At 36.0% G+C, this 23,111-nt stretch overlaps 1 long non-coding RNA gene across 1 annotated transcript in view; it reads right to left on the reverse strand.

Moving 5' to 3' along the window:
* LOC115455284 overlaps positions 1-23,111 on the reverse strand; it is a 44,124-nt gene that overhangs the window by 13,658 nt on the left and 7,355 nt on the right. The window contains exons 2-5 of the long non-coding RNA XR_003939770.1: positions 22,914-23,016; positions 14,737-14,791; positions 14,484-14,551; positions 12,893-12,966 (exon numbers count right to left, since the gene is read on the reverse strand). This is a non-coding gene — a long non-coding RNA (uncharacterized LOC115455284). The remainder of the gene's footprint in view (positions 1-12,892; positions 12,967-14,483; positions 14,552-14,736; positions 14,792-22,913; positions 23,017-23,111) is intronic.

The raw sequence follows: 23,111 nt of genomic DNA on the forward strand, positions 1-23,111 counted from the left end.
TATAATTTCATCACGTAGTTATTAATCCATGGTATTACTCGTATGTGCATTGTGATTGTATTTCCATATATAAGACGAAACAACTTAGAGGTTAAATATTAAGACGCAATTACGGATTCAATATAAAAAACTATAAATCATCTCAATATACTTAGTCTGGCCATAAATACTGTTACACTTAATTATAAAAAAATATTACATTTGAATTTCGAATCTGTCATTTTTATACGATTGTTCATTGTGTTTTCTCATTTTGGCGCCAATACATTGTAAAATATTTTGCGATATTAAAATGGTGTGGGGTGATAAAGAGAACCGAATCGCTGTGATAGCATTACACAAAGTAGGTATGGAGCCAAATGCAATTTTTAAAACTCTCCATACACTTGGTATTAGTAAAATGTTTGTGTACCGGGCTATTAATAGGTACAATGAGACCTCCTCTGTTTGTGACAGAAAAAGATCTGGCCGTCCACGTAGTGTTCGTACGAAAAAGGTGGTCAAAGCAGTAAGGGAAAGAATTCGAAGAAATCCTGTCCGAAAGCAAAAGATTTTATCTCGGGAAATGAAGATAGCACCTAGAACCATGTCGCGTATTTTAAAAGATGACTTAGGACTTGCAGCCTATAAGAGACGCACTGGCCATTTCTTAACTGATAATTTAAAGAAGAATAGGGTGGTAAAATCGAAACAACTACTGAAGCGGTACGCAAAGGGAGGTCACAGAAAAATTTTGTTTACGGATGAGAAAATTTTTACAATTGAGCAACATTTTAACAAACAAAATGACCGTATTTATGCTCAAAGCTCTAAGGAAGCTTCCCAATTAGTCGACAGAGTGCAACGTGGACATTATCCGACTTCAGTGATGGTTTGGTGGGGTGTTAGCTATGAAGGAGTGACTGAGCCATATTTTTGTGAAAAAGGTATCAAAACATCGGCACAAGTGTATCAAGATACCATTCTTGAGAAGGTAGTTAAGCCCCTTAACATCACCATGTTCAATAACCAAGTATGGTCCTTCCAGCAAGACTCGGCGCCGGGTCATAAAGCTCGGTCCACGCAGTCTTGGTTGGAATCGAACGTTTCGGACTTCATCAGAGCTGAAGACTGGCCGTCGTCTAGTCCCGATCTTAATCCGCTGGATTATGATTTGTGGTCAGTTTTAGAGAGTACAGCTTGCTCTAAACGCCATGATAATTTGGAGTCCCTAAAACAATCTATACGATTGGCAGTGAAGAATTTTCCCATGGAAAGAGTGCGTGCTTCTATTGATAACTGGCCTCATCGTTTAAAGGACTGTATTGCAGCCAATGGAGACCACTTCGAATAAGCTTTTTATATTTTTAATTGTTTTATATTTATGTATTAAACTGACACACTGTAAAAGTAATAAATGTTATTTGCAGTTAACAATTTTCTTTTTTCTTTATTACAATATTTATGGCAAGACTAGGTATAATTCTCTGCACGACAATTTTCTGGGTGCCGTAATTGCCCTACAATCGACTTAATCAAATCTGACATACTTAAATTGTATTATAATATTGAGACATCTCTTTAAATAACATGAAATATGAGACGGACACATACATTATCCACTAAAATAACTTGGCGGTTAAAACAAATTAAATCAAACGCATAATCGTTATTTACTAACAATATGACCCCTAAGTTAAATTGAGTACCAATCCATATAATCTGGCGCGGAACTGGAAATTCAGTACATCAAACTAGATGGGACTACACTCGTTATATTACAATGACTTATGACTGGATAGTTGTTTGATTCTACTATTTACTATTGGAAAAACCATTTGGCAAAATTACAAGTGTTATGGCGCCTTAGTGAGTTGTTAACAATTGTTATCGCGATGTTGTTTAATGCTGTTCTATAGTAAACATGTTAACTTAATTTCTGTTTTACTTCTGTATTCGTTGGAATATGAGATTTTTGTCATTCATCGTATGTTTATTGTTAGATATTTAGTAAAATTGGTCCTAAAAGATTATTTGGATTTTTACGTGAATGGTGTTTTATTTTTTTGATAATTTGAGGCGGCGGATTTTCACGATGTACCAAATCCGGATTTTAAAGATTGTTTTGATATCATAAAAGCTAATATATTCGCGTCTACATCATTAATCATGTATCATATTGCCGCAAATACACATCTTATTTTCGTAAAATTCGAGCACACTCCGATATACATAATTTTAAACAATACAAATACTCGTATGTTTAAAAATTTATTTTATAAAATACAAATTGCATATCAATTTCACTGAAAAATAAATGCTGCTTTGAAAATTCATTTTACATTTCGTTTTAATTGGCAAATTGAAACAGCACGTCACTGATTGGCTGATACTTCGTTCTTTTGAATTGTTTATTTTCCGAAAATAATTTTGGTAATGAATTGGTGCCGGATTTGCCAGGTGCAATTTTCATTAAAGCTTTTATCCTGTAGAGACAACGGTAGCTCGTAGGCATTGGAACGTAATGCCGACGAATTCCGAAAATGCACTACATTTTAAACCGTAAATTTCGTTGTTAATTTACCACTACGATTTATAGTGAAATAAAATATTATGTCTTATAACAAAAATAGTTTTAAACAAATAAAGAATAAAGTCTCTAAATTTTTAAACAGGCGTAGCCAAGTTTTGGTATTGGCGGGTTAAAAGAAAAACAACAGTAATATGTGCTAAGAATGACATTCATATTCATTGAAAAAAATAACAGAAGATTGTTAATCTTAAAAAGTCTAAATCAATTATTGAGTTGAACCCTTAAGCCCCCTCGTGGTTACGCCCATGAGCCCTTATTAGGTAAACGTGTTATAAATTACCTCGTCCAATGATACTATATTAATACCGATTCGGTATTGTTTATTAATCGGTATTTATTAAGTTAATATAATATTCAATTATAATTGAACAAGTTGTAAACATATTTTACATACGTTGAACAGTTTCCGTGTTTGGACATACACACATCGCGGTGAATAGAATAGTATTCGGCAAATTTACACAGGAATTTACTGAATGGTGGCCAATGAAGCGCTTAACTCGTGTGTGCAGCACACACACGTCCGAGCGATGTAACAAGCCGTGTTTACTAATCCCGAACCGATTCCTCAAATGCTTTGATGCCAGTTGACTAGTTAGCTATGCCCATGTTAACTCGGTCGAATTATACGCATTGCATACTAGAGAATCAATCTGTTGTGTACAGAATAGATTTGCCAGTTTACCTATAACGCTTTGTTATATGAGCTTTGAAGTCGGGAGTGATCGGTTCAATTGGCAAGTTAAGCAAGACTGGTAATTTGGTCGGTATTAGATCGCCAAGTCGATTCGCGGTATGTTAACCATTTTTTCGGAAGCAAGTATAAAAATTATATTTATGTTTTCGCGAATATTAGATATTGGAAAAAAACTAATTAGGGATCTTATCGCGGTTATTTGAAATATTATTTTCTTCTGAACTTTCGAAGACTTTGCAGTCTTCAATATCGCGGGACGGACTGAGGTATTGGCCTTATGAATTCCAAAGTATGAAGTTAACCAAATTGGCACCAGTGTGATAAAACAAAGATCCAACCTCGCACATAAAGAATAATAAAAGTATTTTACACAACTTTTATAGTAATTATTTTACGATATATCAAATAACCACCCCAGCGTGCGTTTGCAATATATCCCGCCAATTATTGCGTCAAATACGCTGGCTGCTACCAACACCGCATCCAATTAATTGGGACCTGTTTAAACCCCAATTATATAGATGATTAATTTAACATTATGCACTAATTGGTTTCAAACGTGGATGCGGCGAGCATCGATTGATTCAAATGTTGCAAATTTCGACGGTGCTAAAGTGATAATTTAATAAACACAGCAATTTGTCAGTCATAGGTTCGTTAGTCTAATTGGACGCATGAATACTTAATTATTTGCAGATCAGGTAATAAAAAATGATTTTTTGTTTCGAATTGTGTTACAGGCTTGGCTCATGATTACATATTGAATAGGAAACGCCGTTCATGATCAGTGTAATTATCTACAAGATGAACTTCTACCTACCTTGTCGATGAACTCCGGTTGAAATATTGAAAATTAATAATCTGTGATATGATTATTAACGTATCATATTATATTTCTAGCTCGCACCTCCGTAACACAAAAAACACGCGAAGCATGTGGTCCCCACGTAAAATAAAGCTACTATATTTCAGTAATGATATTTTGAATCCAATGAGGGTTTTAGCATGATATGCCGAGTAACGTTAATTGAGCAAACATAAGAACAGACTAACAGACAACAATTCAATAAGTGGTTTTACTTTCAGATACTTATCACTCGCGTGACTCGGCATTATTTTTCCAAAAATATTTATTGTACACACGCCAAAAACCTACAATTATACATCGTTACCTTTCCAACCAAGAGACAGTGTACTTATACAAAAACCAGCCCACTTTCGGCTTTAAACCCCAGGTCGCACGATCATAACCTTGTAAACATTTGTGACTTCATCCTAATTATGAAGATAAGTTTCTTTTATCATCTATCCGTCGTAGTCATTCTTTAGGACCAGACGCGAATACGGGCTACGTAGTGCATTCCAATATCCAATATTTGAACCCGGCTATTCGTAATCAAATCGCGCAGCTCTGGCTGAACGTGTCGCATGTGGTCATTCGTGTGCCGCTATTAATGGAGTTAGTGTGAAATCCATTCATGCAGTAAGGCATAACAGAGTTAGACGGCCTCTGATTCCGCAACTGTGATTTCAATTAGATGTCTCTGGTTATCTCGCCCAATGGAAATAATGCGTGCATTGAAATCCACCGTAATCGACATTCTGCATTTTTATTAGAGAGAATTTATTTTCTATATTTTTTCTTAAAAAATATATACATTTGCAGCACTTAGTTTCGAACATAATCATCCTATATACTACAAATAATATATTTTGAAAAAATAAAGAAATAATCATATTCATTAAAATACCTTCTTCCCGATAATGCTGTTAGACGCGAAAATCAGTCCGTTATTTTTCGAACGTTGGATTCGTCGAAATTCCCTCAGTCAGGGGAACATTAAGCTGATTACACGAGTACATCTCGTGTGAGGTACTGTTATAATGTGTCAATACGTTACAAGTTCTTAGAACGATGACACAAGGTTCTAGTTAAGAGGAATGGACATTTCATACGTCACGTTTTGCATCGGACTGCGAAGTCTCACGTTGTATGGAGGAAATTACATGACGTTTTTTACCAACACCACAGCTTTTGTTTCCTGTCTATGTGAAGGTATTTTATCATTAGGATGACTAAGTGACTTCACTGTACTTAAAGTTAAGTGACGTGAAGCCAAAATTAAAATGTCGTCCCGCAAGAGATGAAATCATCCCTAGACTGTCGCCACAGATATGCCAACTCGCCTAATTGGTTTTTCACACTCCGCTTGATGGACTCCAAGTTACAGGAAGGAGGGAACACGTAAGCTGGCAAACTATTCCACAGCTTCTATGATTACGTACTTTATCTTAGAGTAATGTTTTGCCGAAATGTTCGCTTATTCAAGTTATACAAGAGGGTGTGTACCAATTCATATTAAATCGGTGGGTTTAAAACACGAAAACTTAAATGTAGAAAGCGAAGATTGTTTGTTTTATAAGTTTTATATATAGAGAGATTATATTAGTAAAATTAAGTTATGTACTTACGATTTAAAGTTTTCAAGCCTGCTTTTATTATTCGATATATTTAAATATTAGTTAACAAATAATTCGGCAACTCGCGTTATAAAGTTTATTTTTGACTATTTCAAAATGTTCTCTTTTTATTGTTTTAAAATCTACAATTCTTTTCATCTAGCCTATCACAATTCGAATAAACATGAACGACTGAAAATTGAATCCCCGCAGTCCCAACTCCTATTGATCAGTCAAACGAAAAGGTCAATTCTACAGGTCTCGAGTCAAACACACAACGCCAAATGTGTTTGATCCACACAGCACCCTGTCCGGCACAACTGCATGTTTATTGCCCGATTACAATACTTTGAACCTTAAACACCTACAAATACAATTGACATACTGTTGTTTTTTGGCTTGAGTCTTCCAGACGCGTCAGCTCGTTGACAGATGACACGTGCCCAATCCGCATGAAAGACAAGGTAGTGAGAATTTTGATGTACAGGACATCTCACTACCCATGTCTTTCACGAGGTAGAAGGCAACCGACGTCCATGGTGTGGCTGCAAATACGCCACGATGCAACCTTACCATCGATACGATGCGGCGTAATTACCAAGTATGAACATGTTTCTTACTATGCCAATTCTAGTTTCGAATAAAAAAGATTTGTTGGGACACGTTCCATCTCAAAAAGTTTTTCAGCGCTCAAAGGCAAAATAGGTTTGTGTCATTCGTTTCACTTTTCCAATAACGAAGTTTTGAAAATGGAAATGAATGGAAAATGTTACGAGACCGTCGAATGTTCGTAATGATCTTTTTTTTATGTAACGTCTGAGTTTTTTAGACATTTCGATTACAGCAACGATAGAGGCAGAATACAAAGGGTCATATCATATTGATTAAAAAAAACCGCATCGACAGCGACACGACAAAGTTGCATCGGACGTGGAAAAGCAATTTAATCCGAAAGATTAAATTGCTTTACATGAACAATCAAAATTAATATACATGATATATTTATACGTAATAGTACATAAACGCAGTACATATTTCATTTGCAGTAAAACAGCAACAATTTTCTTAAATTGTATAATTTTCGCTGACATTTTAGAATATTAGCAATTTAGTATTCCTTAAATAGCGCTGTATTACAACAAAACAAACTTCGACATAAATGAGTCATTACCCGGTGCGCGCGAAGCGTCTTTTCATTTATAAACCATTTTACTCGTAGCTGGAATATCGATAATTTCTAAAATCAGCAAAGGCATATAAATCTACACCAAATAGAACAATACTTTGTTTTTATGACTGACATTAACTGTCGAAGCTAGTCGTAAAGTCACCCTATGTCACATGACGTGAAGTGCACGACACGATTGGTTTCATAACAAAAGCTCCTAGCGGCGCCAGTAATGCGCACAGCGTACTTAATAATTCAATTACTTCCGAGACTGAACAACGGAAATCGATATTGGTCAGTAAAAAATAATTTAATAAGAAGAAAATTTTACTATTATATTTTTTACTTATTAAAATTTCTTGCGTGGTGGAAGTAACCATGTTCATAATGCAGTTGAATTTAAAGCAATTTTTTCACCGACGTTCGCATGGGTTTTTAGAGTTTTTACAGCAGTCGCTTTAGGCCGTGTGTCTTCAGCACGTGTTGAATTGGGTACTCCAATTGGCCAAATAAAAACAAGCCAAAGTGTTCTTTCCATACGCATATAAATGTTGTTCCGACTCCACATTAGAGTGGATAAGAAGAAAAAGAAGAAGACTAACAGCAAAGTTTATCAGCTAGGAGCAACATGGTTCCCGAGGGCTTGATGAAAATGCAAAACAGTTTCTAAATGTGCAAAATATTTTCCAAGTATATAAAAAAACTATCTTTTGCTCGCAGCTTCCACCGGATGAAGAAGTTTTCTGGAATAAAAGTTCTACTACATATTTTTTGCGGGATAGAAAGTAACCTAAAACCTTCCCAGAGTCTTAAACTACTACTTCACAAATTTTATGATAATCCGTTCAGTATCGACAACATACAGACAAACGGGATTTTGTTTTATTATATGTATAGATGTGCTTTTGTCACAATTAGATTCATACAAATCCAACACCATTGTTCGTACAACTGGAGGTCAAGAATTAATAGATTGTCATTTTCTTTTACTAATACGTAGTGAAAATGTGAAAGTTGTTCTAAACGTGTGAATGTTTACTGTAAGGAAATAATTAAACGGATTTGGATGCAATTTCGCACACGGATATGCCGCGTCCTGTATTAACACATAGGCCATTTTTATCCCCATAGTAAATAATTGAAATTTATATTTTGATTAAAAAATAGATGACGTAATGGAATCACTACAGACATTTAGGAATTTATATAGAGGGAATTGATTTTCATACGCGCGTTATCACGAGCAAACACCTACAAATATAATGCTAAAAATTCTACCTTGTTTAGACAAGAACTAATAGGGTAGTAAAAGCGTTAGGATTAATCTTTATTATTTATTAAAAGTTTATAATATTTATATCAGCTTCCCTTTTGGGTTTATTACATTAAAAGTTATTATATTGAACAGTTGCGAAGCGTGAATACAACCCGATTCCTATCGGCTTTGTCTCAGTTTTTGTTTTCTATTAAACTGACCGCGATATTGTTTTCGCCACTAATATTGAATATTTACCTACATTTCTTCAAATCTAAACCACCACAATAAGTAAACCGGTGCCATATTTTAAACAGAACTTCAAACCGAGAAACTCGACATCATTTGACATTTAACAACTAGTGCTTGTGTGTGCTTGTGCATATAGCGAGATTACCAATCAATTAGGTAGGATATAAGCCCGGCGCACCGTGATTGCACTGGTGAATGAAGTCGAAGGTATTTAACGATGGCGGTGCCCATACGAATTATAGAGTTTACGTTCAATAGTTATTACGTAGCTATTGCAATAGCTAGGCGGTGCTAGATAGTATTTTTGACGTTACCCAATAATAATACGTGTGACTCAGGCAATAGATAAGGCAGAACATCATATCTTTATTATAATATATATAATAAAGATATATAGAATATATCATTAAGCGGCGATAGCCTAGTTGGGTGTGGAACGGACTGCCAAGACGAATGTCCGCAGATTCAAATCCCAAGGGCACACACCTCTGACTTTTCTAAAATCATGTGTGTATTCTTTGTGAATTTGTCGTTCGCTTTAACGGTGAAGGAAAACATCGTAAGGAAACCTCCACATCTGAGAAGTTCTCTATAGGAACTTCGAAGGTGTGTGAAGTCAACCAATTCGCACTAGGCCAGTGCGATGGACTAACGCCTAATCCCTCTCAGTAGTAGAGGAGGCCCGTGCTCAGCAGTGGGCAAATATATAATACAGGGCTGATATTATTATATTATTAATATATCATTAGGAGTCTTTATAAGAGCAATAGAAGCCAAAACAACAGTTTTAGATATTTTTGTCTGTCTGTATGTTTGTACAAGCATCGGATAAAAGCTACAGCACGGAATTGAATTTAGTTTTCACCTATGTATTGCTGGAGGGCTAACTTAATATATTAGAGTCCATTTTATCCCAAAAATACTTTCCACGCGGACAAACCTGCTGGCAAAGGCTTGTATATTAATAATGTAGTTGTAGAATTACATTTAAATAAATTAAATAGTCGTTTAATAAAAATAAATATAAGTTTTGTCTTAGTAGTTTTTTATTGGATTTATTACCCGATTATAAAGCTATACTTTTTCTAGGTAACTTAGGATGTAGGTTTTTTTTTATTCAATTAGTTTCATTACGAGCAAAGACTCGCGTGGACTTAGCCTCGAGTCATCATTCGTAAAGGATTTCCATTGTCTTTATAGTTTATAATAGTTATTTTATATGTTGTATACGTCAAATATATAAATTTACAAAAGTCTATATACCTCATTCTATCAAATCAGAACAAAAGGATTATATATTAATTATTCAAAATTTAATTTCTATTGCTATAATCTAACTTTTGAAGATAGTATCCAAGCTACTTTAAGTGTCATGGGCAAGTGTTAGAAAGAGAGATCAGACATAAGAATAGTATACAAGTCTATAAGTTACATATGCAAGTCTGTAATGCATAACAACATGTATTGTATGACAATAAAAAATTACAATAAATCATCATCCGGCATAAAAGATACTGATTCCTTGACATAATTTAAAGCATAGTTAATAACTGGCCTTTATGTAATTGTTTTTATATTAGAACATTAAGGAATGATTTGAATATAAATAAATTTGTCGTTATTTAGCTTTTAAAATTTTAATATATAAATTACTGTATGACTACTTCTGTTCTGAATAGAATATCGTAAACGTATAAAAAAATAAACTAATATATAATATAAACTATATAAAAGTAGCTATGTATTATAGTAGTATTGCACCGGTACCTACCTATCCCGTTAGAATGTATTAAAACAATAATTTTATATTGAAAAGCCACATTTTTATTTCGTTGCAATATAATTTTAGACTTAGATTTTGTAATCGAAAGGTGAAATGGTATTTCTATACCCTCAGACACCTATATCTTTGAGCTTTGATGGTGTCAATTAAATTTTTACTTTGACTTTATTGAAATAAGATTACAAATATTCCAGCACAACTCTTTTACCACCATGCTTTTCGTGAGCATAATTTCTAGGCACAAACATCTCTCACTTAAGTGTCAAACCTTATACGAAACAAATGTAATATCGTTTTGATATTTACGTTGGTAAACTTGAAAGCCAGTCAAGTTAAAAAATTATATTTATTGTTGATAATCTTCGTATTTATTTAAATAAAGACAAATTTCTAAAGTATTTGGCTTGTTCGACGTATATATTTTAATCCCAGCGCAACACTAGAGCATTATATCTCACGAAAAGTTCAAACTGAGTCACAAAATTTTCTTCACAGTTCACGATGATTATAACACTTGCTTTACTGGGGATACACCGGTGGGGAACACGACAAATAGCTTAACACTATAACAACATTTCACACGGCCTATCAATGACGAACGGGAAATTTTTCCGAAAGTAAACCCGCTAAATGCAAATCGTTCTAATAACCAATTGATTTTATAGCAATTACGAATGATAAGGCGACAGGAATTGGGTTATATGGCCAGTGCCGTATACATGACTATGAATGCAAAAGATACAAACAGCATTACCATCAAGCCGTTAGTAAATCTGAGAAACAAGCCCAAAAACGTGATAACACTCCTTGGGAAACGAGAGCAATCAGTTTAAAACAAGTTTTATGTTCGTCAGTCGTACAACGGAACCAGCCACACCAGGCTATCTAGACACAAAGAGATTATGAATGCAACTTAACTCAACGCATTGATAAGTGAACTCGCGTACAGGATGTCGGCTGAACGTCGCCCGCCCTCGGCTTATAGGGCTTGCAACTTGTAAAAAAAAAACAATGTATTTAGCGATAACACCTCCTATTTTACAACCATACCATGTAATTTGTCTTTATTTATTGATATGCAATTGTTTTATTTGATAAATATGCCATAAGAAAATGCATTTATTAATTTGAAATTAGAATTGATTCTTTGAATCTCTAACATTTAGATTAGTTTATAGAATATTTAGTTTCATCGTATTGGGAATAGATGTTGTTTGCGTGACAAAAGTGGTAAAGCTCTTTAATTCACACTACGGTCTTAAGTTTAAAATAATTACTAGAATATCAAATACTAAAGTTACTAATTTATGATTTACAGCATTGCTGCTGCTTCCGTATGGAAATGCAAATATGTATAGCTGTATTTCCGTGATGCGGGAACAAATAAAGTATTATCTATTCATGTGTGGAATACTTGTATAACGCGGACCCATACAATTCAATTCCCTTAATGACGGCCCTAACGTGACTTATTAGATTTACCAAGTATCAAAATTTAGTACCTACAGGAGGAACAAAGAAACGTAGCAACCCTAACCGAATCATAGCGGCGGCGACTCCGCCACTAACAGTTTCAATTATTTCGATATCACTACGGTTATTCCGGAGGGCGGACAATATATTGTGTGAATTATATAATGAACACTATCCTGCGAATTGCGACCAGTCGTGTCGATGCACTCGGTTGTGACAATGCGCGCGCGCATGCTGGCCACCTCCTGCGCGGTGCCAGGGGAGGCTAGCTCTTCCCTGCTCCATAATAGGAGACGACTAGCAAAGACATTTTTTTTTTATTTTTAGTAAAATACCTGAATACATCTTTATACAAAATATTGGATACTAATAAAATCAACAATATTTATAAATAAAATACAGTAAATATACATTTTGAACATGTTTTACAAAACAGCAAAGCTAGAAAATTTAAGGTACATTAAATAAAAAAATAAACGAATACTTTTCATATGAAAGTACAGGTATAACACAACTGATACGCAACAAAAAAACATGCAAAACAAAACAAAACAAAAAATATATACAATTACAATACACTGAAAATAATCAATAGCTATTTCACGCAGTCATGGGTATTGTCAGTAACATTCGTAATAGGAACGAATTTGTGAATATTTTTAAGGTATTTATTTGAAAAAAGAATCATAGCGTGTAATATCAATAATATCATTTAAACATTCAGTTGTAATTTTTAAATGAAATCTTTATTTTGACTTTATAATTTATTCATTCAAATATAATATTCACCTATTATAATGTGTAGAGAACTAGCATTGTTTAGAATCAGAAACACATTCGCTAGTGCTAATGCTAGCTGTTTGAATAGTCGTTGAAACGCAACGAAAGCATAAAACAATGAAATGAGCATGGAAAAACAAAAATATAAGGATTAAACCGTTCGGTATAATGGGGATGTTTAAAATATATACATAAATACATTATTATAAAACAATGAACTTATATGAGAAATGAAAACGAAATGATGTCGGATGGCCTTGTAGTGGGTAATGGGATGTAGATAAGTGAAGTGAAGATAGTGGAGATGTTATCACCGATTTTTGCGTACCTTAAGTTTGCTTCTAACGTCCAATACGCCTTAAGATAAGCAAATGTAGGTGAAATGGACATGATCCTTATTCCGAACGATCTAAGAAGCATGATATTGTTATGTACAATATGTGGGCACCTACCTGAGATGGCAGTGGTGACGGTCAGCCGGTCTGCACCACGGACTCGAACCGGCACTGCTCCGTGGAGAGGCAAGCTGTCAAAACGCATCATAATGTCCGTTCAAAACATTTGTACATTGTGTCTAGTATATGGTATCTAGGTAAGTTGAAGCAAAAACCCTCGGTTGAATAGTGTTCATAAATACTGCTGAACTGATTGTTTTATCATCGAAGAGGTGGACAGGTGTATCATTGCGATTCGGTTCGTCGAGTGTAATTCCGTCCCAAGTGGAAGTCGAGCCTATACCACGTATATCCTAAGCGACTTATCGGATCCAATCAATAACCAATAACTAATAAAACTTTTAACTTGACCACCTGAGCACGTCACTATCATAGCGAGACAATTTTTAACATATGTGATACGACACGACCCCCTACAAATATTAACATTTAACATCACAAAGGGCTGGGGCCTTTTTCTCTATCCCGCACGTTATTTTAACAGTACGTAACAAGCACGTAACACAACACATCACGTTTAGGACTATAGAAATTTGGCTTACAGAATACCATTCCACGCAAATTTCTCGAAGATAACATGACACGGCCGCGTTACGCGTTTACACTATCATACAGAATAAGGGCCCTGAACGAAATATCGGTATCGAGAACGTAACGTCGCGTGGTGACGCTTGAAGCCCGTCAAACGGGCGATATTCCAGAACAACATTTCCAATAAACACGCCGATGGGAAGTTGGAACGAGTTTCATTAGTTTCTTGGAACTTTTCCATTCAACGGTTACTGCACTTTGGTATCGCATCTCCGAGTATCTCCGGCTGTACAGTACGGCTTCCTCGTCTCAACTTTGTTTATGAGTGAAAGAATAAACTTTCTTTCACTACTCAATTTAATTATAAAATGTATTGAACGAAACTCTGTGTTCAACTAATTTTCTTTATTGAACGTAAATGATATTGGTACAAGTTTTTCTACAGTTATTGTTTACTAGTTATTTCGAGTCTAGACTTTATGAAGCTATAATTAGCACGGTGACAGTTTATAACAGTGTTATTATGTTGTTGATAATTATAAATGTTCAGAATAATTCCCACAAGTATATGCATGACGTATCTCTGATATTGTGAAGTCAATACGCATCTAACAAAACAACTCGGTGGTTCTATAACGTATAATGACATAGCTGCCTTGTTAACCCTAAAAGAGTAAAATACTGCACTTGGTGGTGCAGTCCAAAGATAGTGAGTAGTGGAGGCGCTCCTCCTGACGATCACCATAACTTTGGCGGCCAAATACATCATATAGATTGCTAAAATAGCAGTAAAAAAAACCATAGTCACATATCTTAGTTGCATTTATCATGTATATTGTAAGTGTTAGTTACATATTACTGGTAAAATAAAAACACATCTGCCGCCGAAGGTTTTTCTCAACTTTCCCCACTACAAAACAGAATTCCTTCGCCGTGGACAAAGTAAATCGCACGAGCGATACAAATTCGCTTATAATGAACATTCGCATGGCATTGTTTCAAAATTGTCATATAATTAAAGTAAACAAAAATATAAATAATATGACTCAATATTTACCTGGTGTTAGTGTTGATTTTCTTTCATAAGATCTTCAAGTAGAATATTTCACTGGAACCGCATTAATTCTGTAACAAAAGAAAAATGTTCTTGATACCAAATTCATTGGGGAACGATTGTTTATCGTACACATTGCATAGCGGCATAGCAAAACACATTTTTCGCATAAATATTAACAATTCGCTGAGAGCAAAACAACTATCTAACCACAGCGTGGGCTGTACTACATCTACTGTTAACGTAACACACTTACCAGCTGTCGTCCTGCCACCTCGCACGAACCGGGCCGTTACCACCCGCTTGTGTACCTGTTGGAGAAAAACTTTTATGAGTAATCGTACGATTTCAATACGCTACGATGCAGCGTTTCGACAAGAATGGACCGCGACCGTCGCCTTTGTGGTAACTTCACAAAGGCAACGTTAAGTGGCTCCAATTTTGTCCCGGCGAATCAGATTATATTTCGCAGTTAGCAACTTCGGGCTACGTCTGCTCATTTACAAAAGGCAAATAATAAAAGCTATCGCAACACGTAGTTTTCAAGGAGTCGCACGAGTCGGAAGCACTCGACACACTCTGGATCACTCAGTTCGATAAAACCTTACAAAACACGAACCGAAGCTCCGACGAATGGTCTGCCTGCCTGCTACATGCACTGTGGCGTTACTTTAACACTCCACATTTAGTTTTGTAAACATTTTACTGACGTTTATTTATACCGGCGTTTTAAAATATATTCTCGATCATTTTATACAACACGCCGAGTTGCGAACAAAAACTTTTGTAATGAAATCATTGTATGGATTATTGCGCTTTGTACGAAATGTCATCTATGGAGAGCCATTCACCTTAGGATTCCGAGTCAAATATTAAGAATTATTATCAGTGCTCGCTCTTTTCCGAAAGTAAATATTTTTTAAATATTTAAAGCACCTTCAATATAATTTTTAATAGTTTTGACTTAGCATTATATTAAATACATTTATGATGAGTACCTAATGCACTAAGTTATGGATGAATTAGATAAATAAATCAAAATATAACACGACCGCGACCATTCTCGATTAGACATGCTGGTGTCGAACACAATCTCACAATCAGATTGTACATTAGAGCGTACAGGGATTTTTAACTCGATAAAACGCCGGTCCGGCCGTATTGACTCGCAGTAGCTATTAAGAACAAGGGAGTGATTTTAAACTAATTTGGCGCCGGTCCGCGTCGCCCGAGGAGTAATTGTGTTTCAAATTACATTACTTATATGCGAGATCGCCACTCTGCACTCTAATAACCTAGAGTCACGGCGTTTTTGTATCTTCACCCAACATTTTGTTTGTTATTTGTCAATATCCGATAGATACTCAAAAAGAGTCATGTCTCAGTCTGATTATGATTTTAAAAATGTTATATGTTTATTATGCGGCGTATATTCCGTCAGGAGTGTTTGTATAAAATCATTTAAACGCCATCACGCGATGGAATATTACAAAGTTTGTCGCGCCGTACGACGAGGGCTTAACAAAGAAAATTGTACAGACTTAGTAACAAAAGGTCAGTTTACTTTAATGACAAAGACAACAAAATAACACGCCATTTAATAATTCAAACAGTGCGACGTAAACGTTCAGCTATCCGCGCATACGACGAGTATCGCGTGGCAACGCACACGTGAATGCAAACATTCCGTATTTAAAACATGGATATATTTAAATTCTTTTAGAAAGCATGACTGGCGTATGTACTGAGGATACCGTAAATGTACCAAATACTCGACCACAACTCTGTTAGCACCGACTTGTTAAACGCGCTTACACGTGCATTACAGCCGCGGTGTACACTAGAGCGCGGACAAATCACTGCCTACGACCTATTTGAGTTTAAAACTCTAACGTAGTTTCGACCAACAAAAACAGCAGCTCCCGTCGCTATTACGCATGACATGGGCGTAAATGCGCGTTTCCGTCAATAGGTATTTTTTTAAATATCTAAACAGTCCCACTGCGACAGTGCCTTCTCTGACACACTTGAGAGCGGCGGATAAACATTAACAAATAGTTTTTAGCGGATATCGGCGGAGGCTGATGTTTTTGCAGATCGATCGCACGGCGCACGCGTGTTTCAGCTAGTTTCCTCTGCGGTGGCGCTGTTCAACTTATCGGTTACATCTGAAAATTGTATTAATTTAATGAATTCAGTTCGTCTTGAAACGAAATGAAATTGTTTCTCGAATTTGTATGTTGTCCTTTTTTCTTGGCGTTTTTACGTATATCTTGAGCGTGTCTTGAGCAGTTTTAAATTCATTTACATTAAAACAAAAGCACGGGAGAAATGATATCGACTAGACATAACGGTTGTGCTCATACCAAATTCTGTCGAAACCATTACTTCAACATAAATTTACTTTAAGAGTAATGGAGAATTTTGTGGATAAGTGCTATAGTGAATTTTATATAAAAGTTATAATTAACGGGTGCAAGCCTCTCATCCGATATCAATGCTCATAGACACAACCAACACCTAGAATTTTGAATAACAAAGGACTACGTGGTACTCCACGGCGCTGAACCTCTTATTAACTTTAATAATTTCTCTTAATTACACGGCCTTCACACCGAAATATGGAAGTAACGTTTTGATACAACTATGATCAATGTAAACGTTAGTTAAAACAATACTTTATTGAAGCCTTAGATTCCTCTAGGAAATCGGTGTAACCCGAGGACTGGTGTATTCACTTCATTGTGGATAATTACAAAGAGCGGAAGATGCGGGCTCCGGTAAGCCCCTGAGACTTGATAACGTCTTAGAATAATATGAAATAATCTAAAGAGATCTCAACTGTATGTGGTATACATATAAATAAAGACTACATTCGTGTACTATATTAAATAGGTGTGTTTTTATAGTATAAAGTGTTATAATCCCCACAACAGTCATAATGAGAAATGAAAAACATAAGCGAAATAAAAAGAGCCTCAACAAAGACCCGCTTTAAACTCAAATCCAGTCAAAACGTCTACTGCATTGCAGATGTCCATTGCGATGTTGATCAATTACTATGCGTCACCGGTGTGCCTTCGCAATCCATAAAACGCTAATAGAATTATGTTTACTGTCACTGCAAATCCCTTTTAAACTAATTGAAGGGCGCCTCCGCCCAGGCCTTCCGCATGCAGCGGCGCCGCCGAGACGTGATCGAGAACAGTGATAAACCGAGAGACTCAATCTACTTCCTGCAGCGGGGCTCGATCTTACTCTCCCGTGACATCTGTACGATAGTATTGTATTTTTTTTTAAATAGAGCTCGGTCCCATACCGACACGATATCGAATACGATGTTTCACGTGTATATTATAAATTTAAAATTTAGATTAAATATTTATTTTACGATTCGTTCTGTTGAATATAAATAACACAATATTTTTTTGAGATAACGGAAAGTTATATTTCATGCATACCGGTGACGCTGTTGCTATCTATACTTCTAAAGCAAATACCGGTGCCGCATCAATATAAAGGCGTATCGTGCCATTATTAATGAAAATATCACCAAACAAATTAAGTATTACCATTCGACCCTTGTTATACATACTTAATACGACAATTTTCGATTCACCATACACTTAACTACAAATTATTACATATCCAACCACTCTGAAATTATGGCTTATAACGTTTATAAAAAGCAAATAAAGCGCGTAATATCGACAAAGCCACAAGTTATACGAAATGAGGACTGAATTCAATTAGTGTACGTTGGCAGCCGACCGCAAGCGACTTCGGCTCGGTTATAAAATCGACCGACGAATTCCGATTATTATGATGCGCTTTTAACGTAGACAGACCCCTTGTAAAATACGCAGTGCTACTGAAAATAAAAATAAAACTGCACCGGTTTACAAAACGCAAACCAACTGTCGCCGCCTACGTTCCACGTCACAAACGTTGAAAACGTATCAATTGTAATTTTACAATATAAATTTATAAATATAAATGATAATAAAAACACATAGCTTTCATCCTGTCGCTCGCCAAATGTTTACAAGGCGGTCGGAGAAAGTCACGCGGTCAATTATAGACGTGAAAAAACACGTTAAAACGTGACCGCACTGAAATTAATCTCGGGCAACAGGAAGCAGGGTCGCCAACATTGTTAAAATATTAAGGATAATTGTTGTTATTGTGATTACTAACGCTGTGTTGCCAATGTATATCTGGTGGAACAGAGTTACGTATGTACCTAAATATGTGAATATAATACTTGATAATGAAATAAAAAACGTTGACAAATGAAAATCGCGTATGAATTAAACAGTTGTAGCACAAATACCAATTTCATCGCGATGGTATTGTGTTTTCAGCATTTATGCTGAATGTTAAATTTTGTAATTATTTGTTCATTGATCTTTACTGTGCAAGAACTCGACACCATTCACATACTGACATTGAACTAAAACTCATAAATCGTGCCAATCACATTCAAGACACAATATACAATAATATTCTTTTCTAAAAATATTTCGCTCGTTGTCATTTTTTGGAGTCGGCAACCCTAAACCGCGTCAGCTGAGGCGGTATGCATATTTTTCACGAGCACACAGCCGCGCTGCGCACAATAACCACACAACCTGACCTCGGCCAAAGCTAACGGGCCGGTGCATTCGCCGTGCACGGTTCAACGGCACGTGTTTTTTAGCCAACTTTTACAATCGACGCCATTCAACCTCGATGTTTTGCGCTCATAATGCAACGTGCGCTAGATAATCGCCCGCGGATAGATGGCGCCGTACGGTGGCCAATTTACATTTTTGTTGTTGATGTTAATACGTTTATCGGCTTGGTCTACAACGTACATTAAGTTACAAAGACTTTTTCGATAAAACAAAAGTTGTACGGCACTGGAATTGGCTCGATAATGTTATTGTAATATGCTCACTTTTATAACGTCATGGGACAAAAATGCGCTCAGTACGCCGTGTGTGCACTGACTGCAACTTCGCACGTCTGATACATGCGTACATTATTTATATGAGAATTAGTTCGCACTTACACGTATGTAACGTACTTGCCCACACTACGTAGCGATTCTATTTTAGACTGTAACTTAACAATGGGTCATCACAATGTAAATACCCTTATCAGTTACGCAAGTGCTACCGAACAGGATCACACGCGGCCCGACCACTGGCGATGTAATTGAACCGAAATCATTTTTACCCCCAACTGACCTCTGTCAATGCACATCGCATACGTTAACATATTACATACAAACGTATGGATGCAAACAAAATTGAATCGAACATAAATGTAATAAGATCGTGTGTTGGTGTCGCGCGCGGGCCGTTCGATCGGTCGTGGCTTTGACATTGGCGCCGGGCCTTATCATTCGGATTGGAGCGCAGACTCCATTCACTGCGTTTATCACACACTCTCACTTTTAATTAACGTTGGTGCAGTTTATCGACGGGCCATCGGGGAGACACATTGACACTAGGCACAAGCTTTTAGCCAAATAGATTCGTACAACTAGTGACGGTATATTTATAACGCGATGGCGTAACGCGGTTACACCGATGTCAACAAGGCCGATAAGGATTATTTCTGTACAACAACGTTAATAACTACTTGTTATATTTATATGTACAGGTTAAAGAAATATGTTTGTGTCCTATACATATTTGTCAATCAGAATATCAAATAACATAATATCACCGCCCACAATCAGCGTACATTCCAATAATAATAATTAAGATGGACCAATCTAGCAGGATAATTAGTTTTCCTGTTTTATAAATAAATACAAGTGAGTCAGATTGATTGTAATTTAAAAAAAAGGTACAAAATGTGCGACGTAAGTATGAACTTATTGTATAAATAAAATAATAATATGCAATTATCAGAACACACTTGGATGTCACATTATTTAAGACGTATAGGAGCTATTTATTTTTCATTATGAATATTAGTTTAGTTAGTAAATGTTTCTGATTATCTTCATAGATTTTTTGTTTTTAATTATCTTCATAGATTTTTTGGAGTAAATATGAAATACATCGATTGTACCCAATATTAATGCGGTACTTTGCTGCTAGTACTGCTTTGTTTGTAATAGAATAATTAACAAAATATCACACGTAACTCAGTAATCACAAAATCCATTATAATATTAATAAATTGATTTAAAACGCAAAAACTGTGCACTATATTTGAATGGTAATTTAATTTATTTAACAACAATAACGTACGATAAACTTGACGGCCAGTGACCGGTGACCTACCGATAAGGCTATGTCGTACCGCGCGGATTACACGCGGTTTCCAAACGAGGCACTAATTCTAGTCTTGGATAAATGAATATTAATTTAAAATCAATATTACTCAGTAATAGTTTACATGTGATCATTTATTAGATTTTTTAATTAAACGAGATGGCGATTCCTTGTAGTACGGCCTTACCACGTGCAGTACGTCGCGCTAACTGTATTTTTAAGAAGCTATCTCTATCCGAAATGTATAAGTATATGAATATAATTAAACATATTTCTGCTATATGTTTCTACACTTTTGTTGCTTAAATTTTTTATCATGTGTATATTGTTTCGTTAATTTCAAAATGAAAATGCCACATAACTTATTGACTTCGTGCATCTCCTGCTAAAATTTATAACTCACCTTTACGATAGACAATAGACTATTTTGCATTAAAATTCTTTTACAGACCTAAAATTGTTTTTTTTTTTACAAAAATCATTCGTTGATATTTGCATATACTGTACTAAAATAAAACACACATTGACACTAATACACTTTTTATTTCCGCGTGGATCTAACTTCACATAGAAAACACTGTATATTATACCTACATGACACTCAATATACATACATACAAACACATACACAAGTATCGAAATTCGCGCGTCACCGCGCGATAATCCCGCGTGTTATGAAAAAGTTATCGCGTAACGTACTAGCGGGACGTCATGCGCTATCGACTAACAAAACTGTTACAACTACTCGTGACTGCCGGAAGTCCAAAAAATCTATCAACAATACCCTTTTGGTCATATTATTCCTGATTTGTGGTAGGCAAACCATTAAGCGATTACTTCACTAGCTATGTTTGTTAAAGGACGGAAATTTCTGCTTATTTATCCTATTTCGTTCAACACACTCAGGTTAACAATGCGATGTTTTAATATATGAATATATTACCATCGGGTTATGTAAGCCTTCGTTCCTAGCAAACCAACGTAAACCTGACGAACGAACATCGAAATGCTGACTAGCTTTTTGTAAGTATTATGCACTGTACTTAGCACCAGGTGCAGACTGCGGGGTAGTCAGTCTGCTGTGCTGGGATAAAAAAATATTCCAGTTCATATTCCTTAATTTATAGTACATTTATTAAATATATATTTAGTAATATAAATTTGGTTGAGTATTTTATGTTTAAACTTTTTACCCGGAGTTTCATGTTTTATTACTGTTTCTAAGACCATCTTACGGTCGCATGCATCGTAAACGCAGTGGAAATTCCGCAAAAACAGGCGCAAGCATTATTACACATTGCTGAACATCGCGTACCTAATTCACATTAAATTAAAAATATAATTGAACATGAGTTACCGCGCAGTGTGAATAGGGCTTTAATAGTAGCGCAGGAGCACCGCCAGGGCTAGTCTACGGAGCGCGACTATCCCTCAAAATCTCACATTGTAAATTGTCATAAGAAACATTGTACGTTCTAAGAACATTTAAATAGGAACAAATGTTAGCGCGTCGGGCGCACCGCGAGAAATAACAGTCGACGCGCGAGCCGAGCCATAAACATCGCAGCGGGGTTACAACCGACGCTCGGACGCACGCGTTTATCGCTACACTTCATATCCATTGCTGTACCACAATCGAGCCTCGTACGTGAACTGTCCAGTAACGAGCAACGTATTTAATTCAATAAAACACGACCGGCGTCTGAATGCGGTTCGCTGTACTCTGCAACAGTGACTGGTTGGCACATTCCCAAAAAATTATATAGAGTCACCGACAATGAAGCGCCAACGCTTAACGTTCGGGCCCCGCTGCGGATGCGGCACCGCAATTTTACTTGGTCTATACCTTTGAAATAGGAAATGTTGAGAGCAAACTAGAATACTAAACAGCACGCAATAGGAACTGTGACTGATTTTGAATTCCCTTTGTATGTTATTATTTTTAATAATAACAATGTCTTGTACAGCTTCAATGTCGAAACCAACTGAAGTTGTTTGGTAAAAATCTTTTCGAAAACGATTTTCCAATAGCAGCTTCAAGAGGAACGCGGTTCGCGTCTATAGCAAATTTCTAACCCGTTTTCATGTTAAAAACATATAGGTTGTTTTTACTGCAATTTATATTTAAACAAAAGTAGTGAATGTGTATTGCCATACTTACGTTGAAGCCAGAAGATATGTGCGGTCACGACAGTATATGCATCACGGCTGCCACTCCCTCTTGAAGCTTGCTGTCTTCATTCATCTCACGTCCGGCGCCATACCTGCGAACAATATCAATAAAAACTTAGTCTTCCAATACCAAAACTCCGATCGTCCCGTCACAGTTCAATATTGAGCGCGGACTGTTTTGTCTGTC

This window comes from Manduca sexta, chromosome 27 (genome assembly GCF_014839805.1).
Source record: "Manduca sexta isolate Smith_Timp_Sample1 chromosome 27, JHU_Msex_v1.0, whole genome shotgun sequence".
Classification (NCBI taxonomy): Eukaryota; Metazoa; Arthropoda; class Insecta; order Lepidoptera; family Sphingidae; genus Manduca; species Manduca sexta.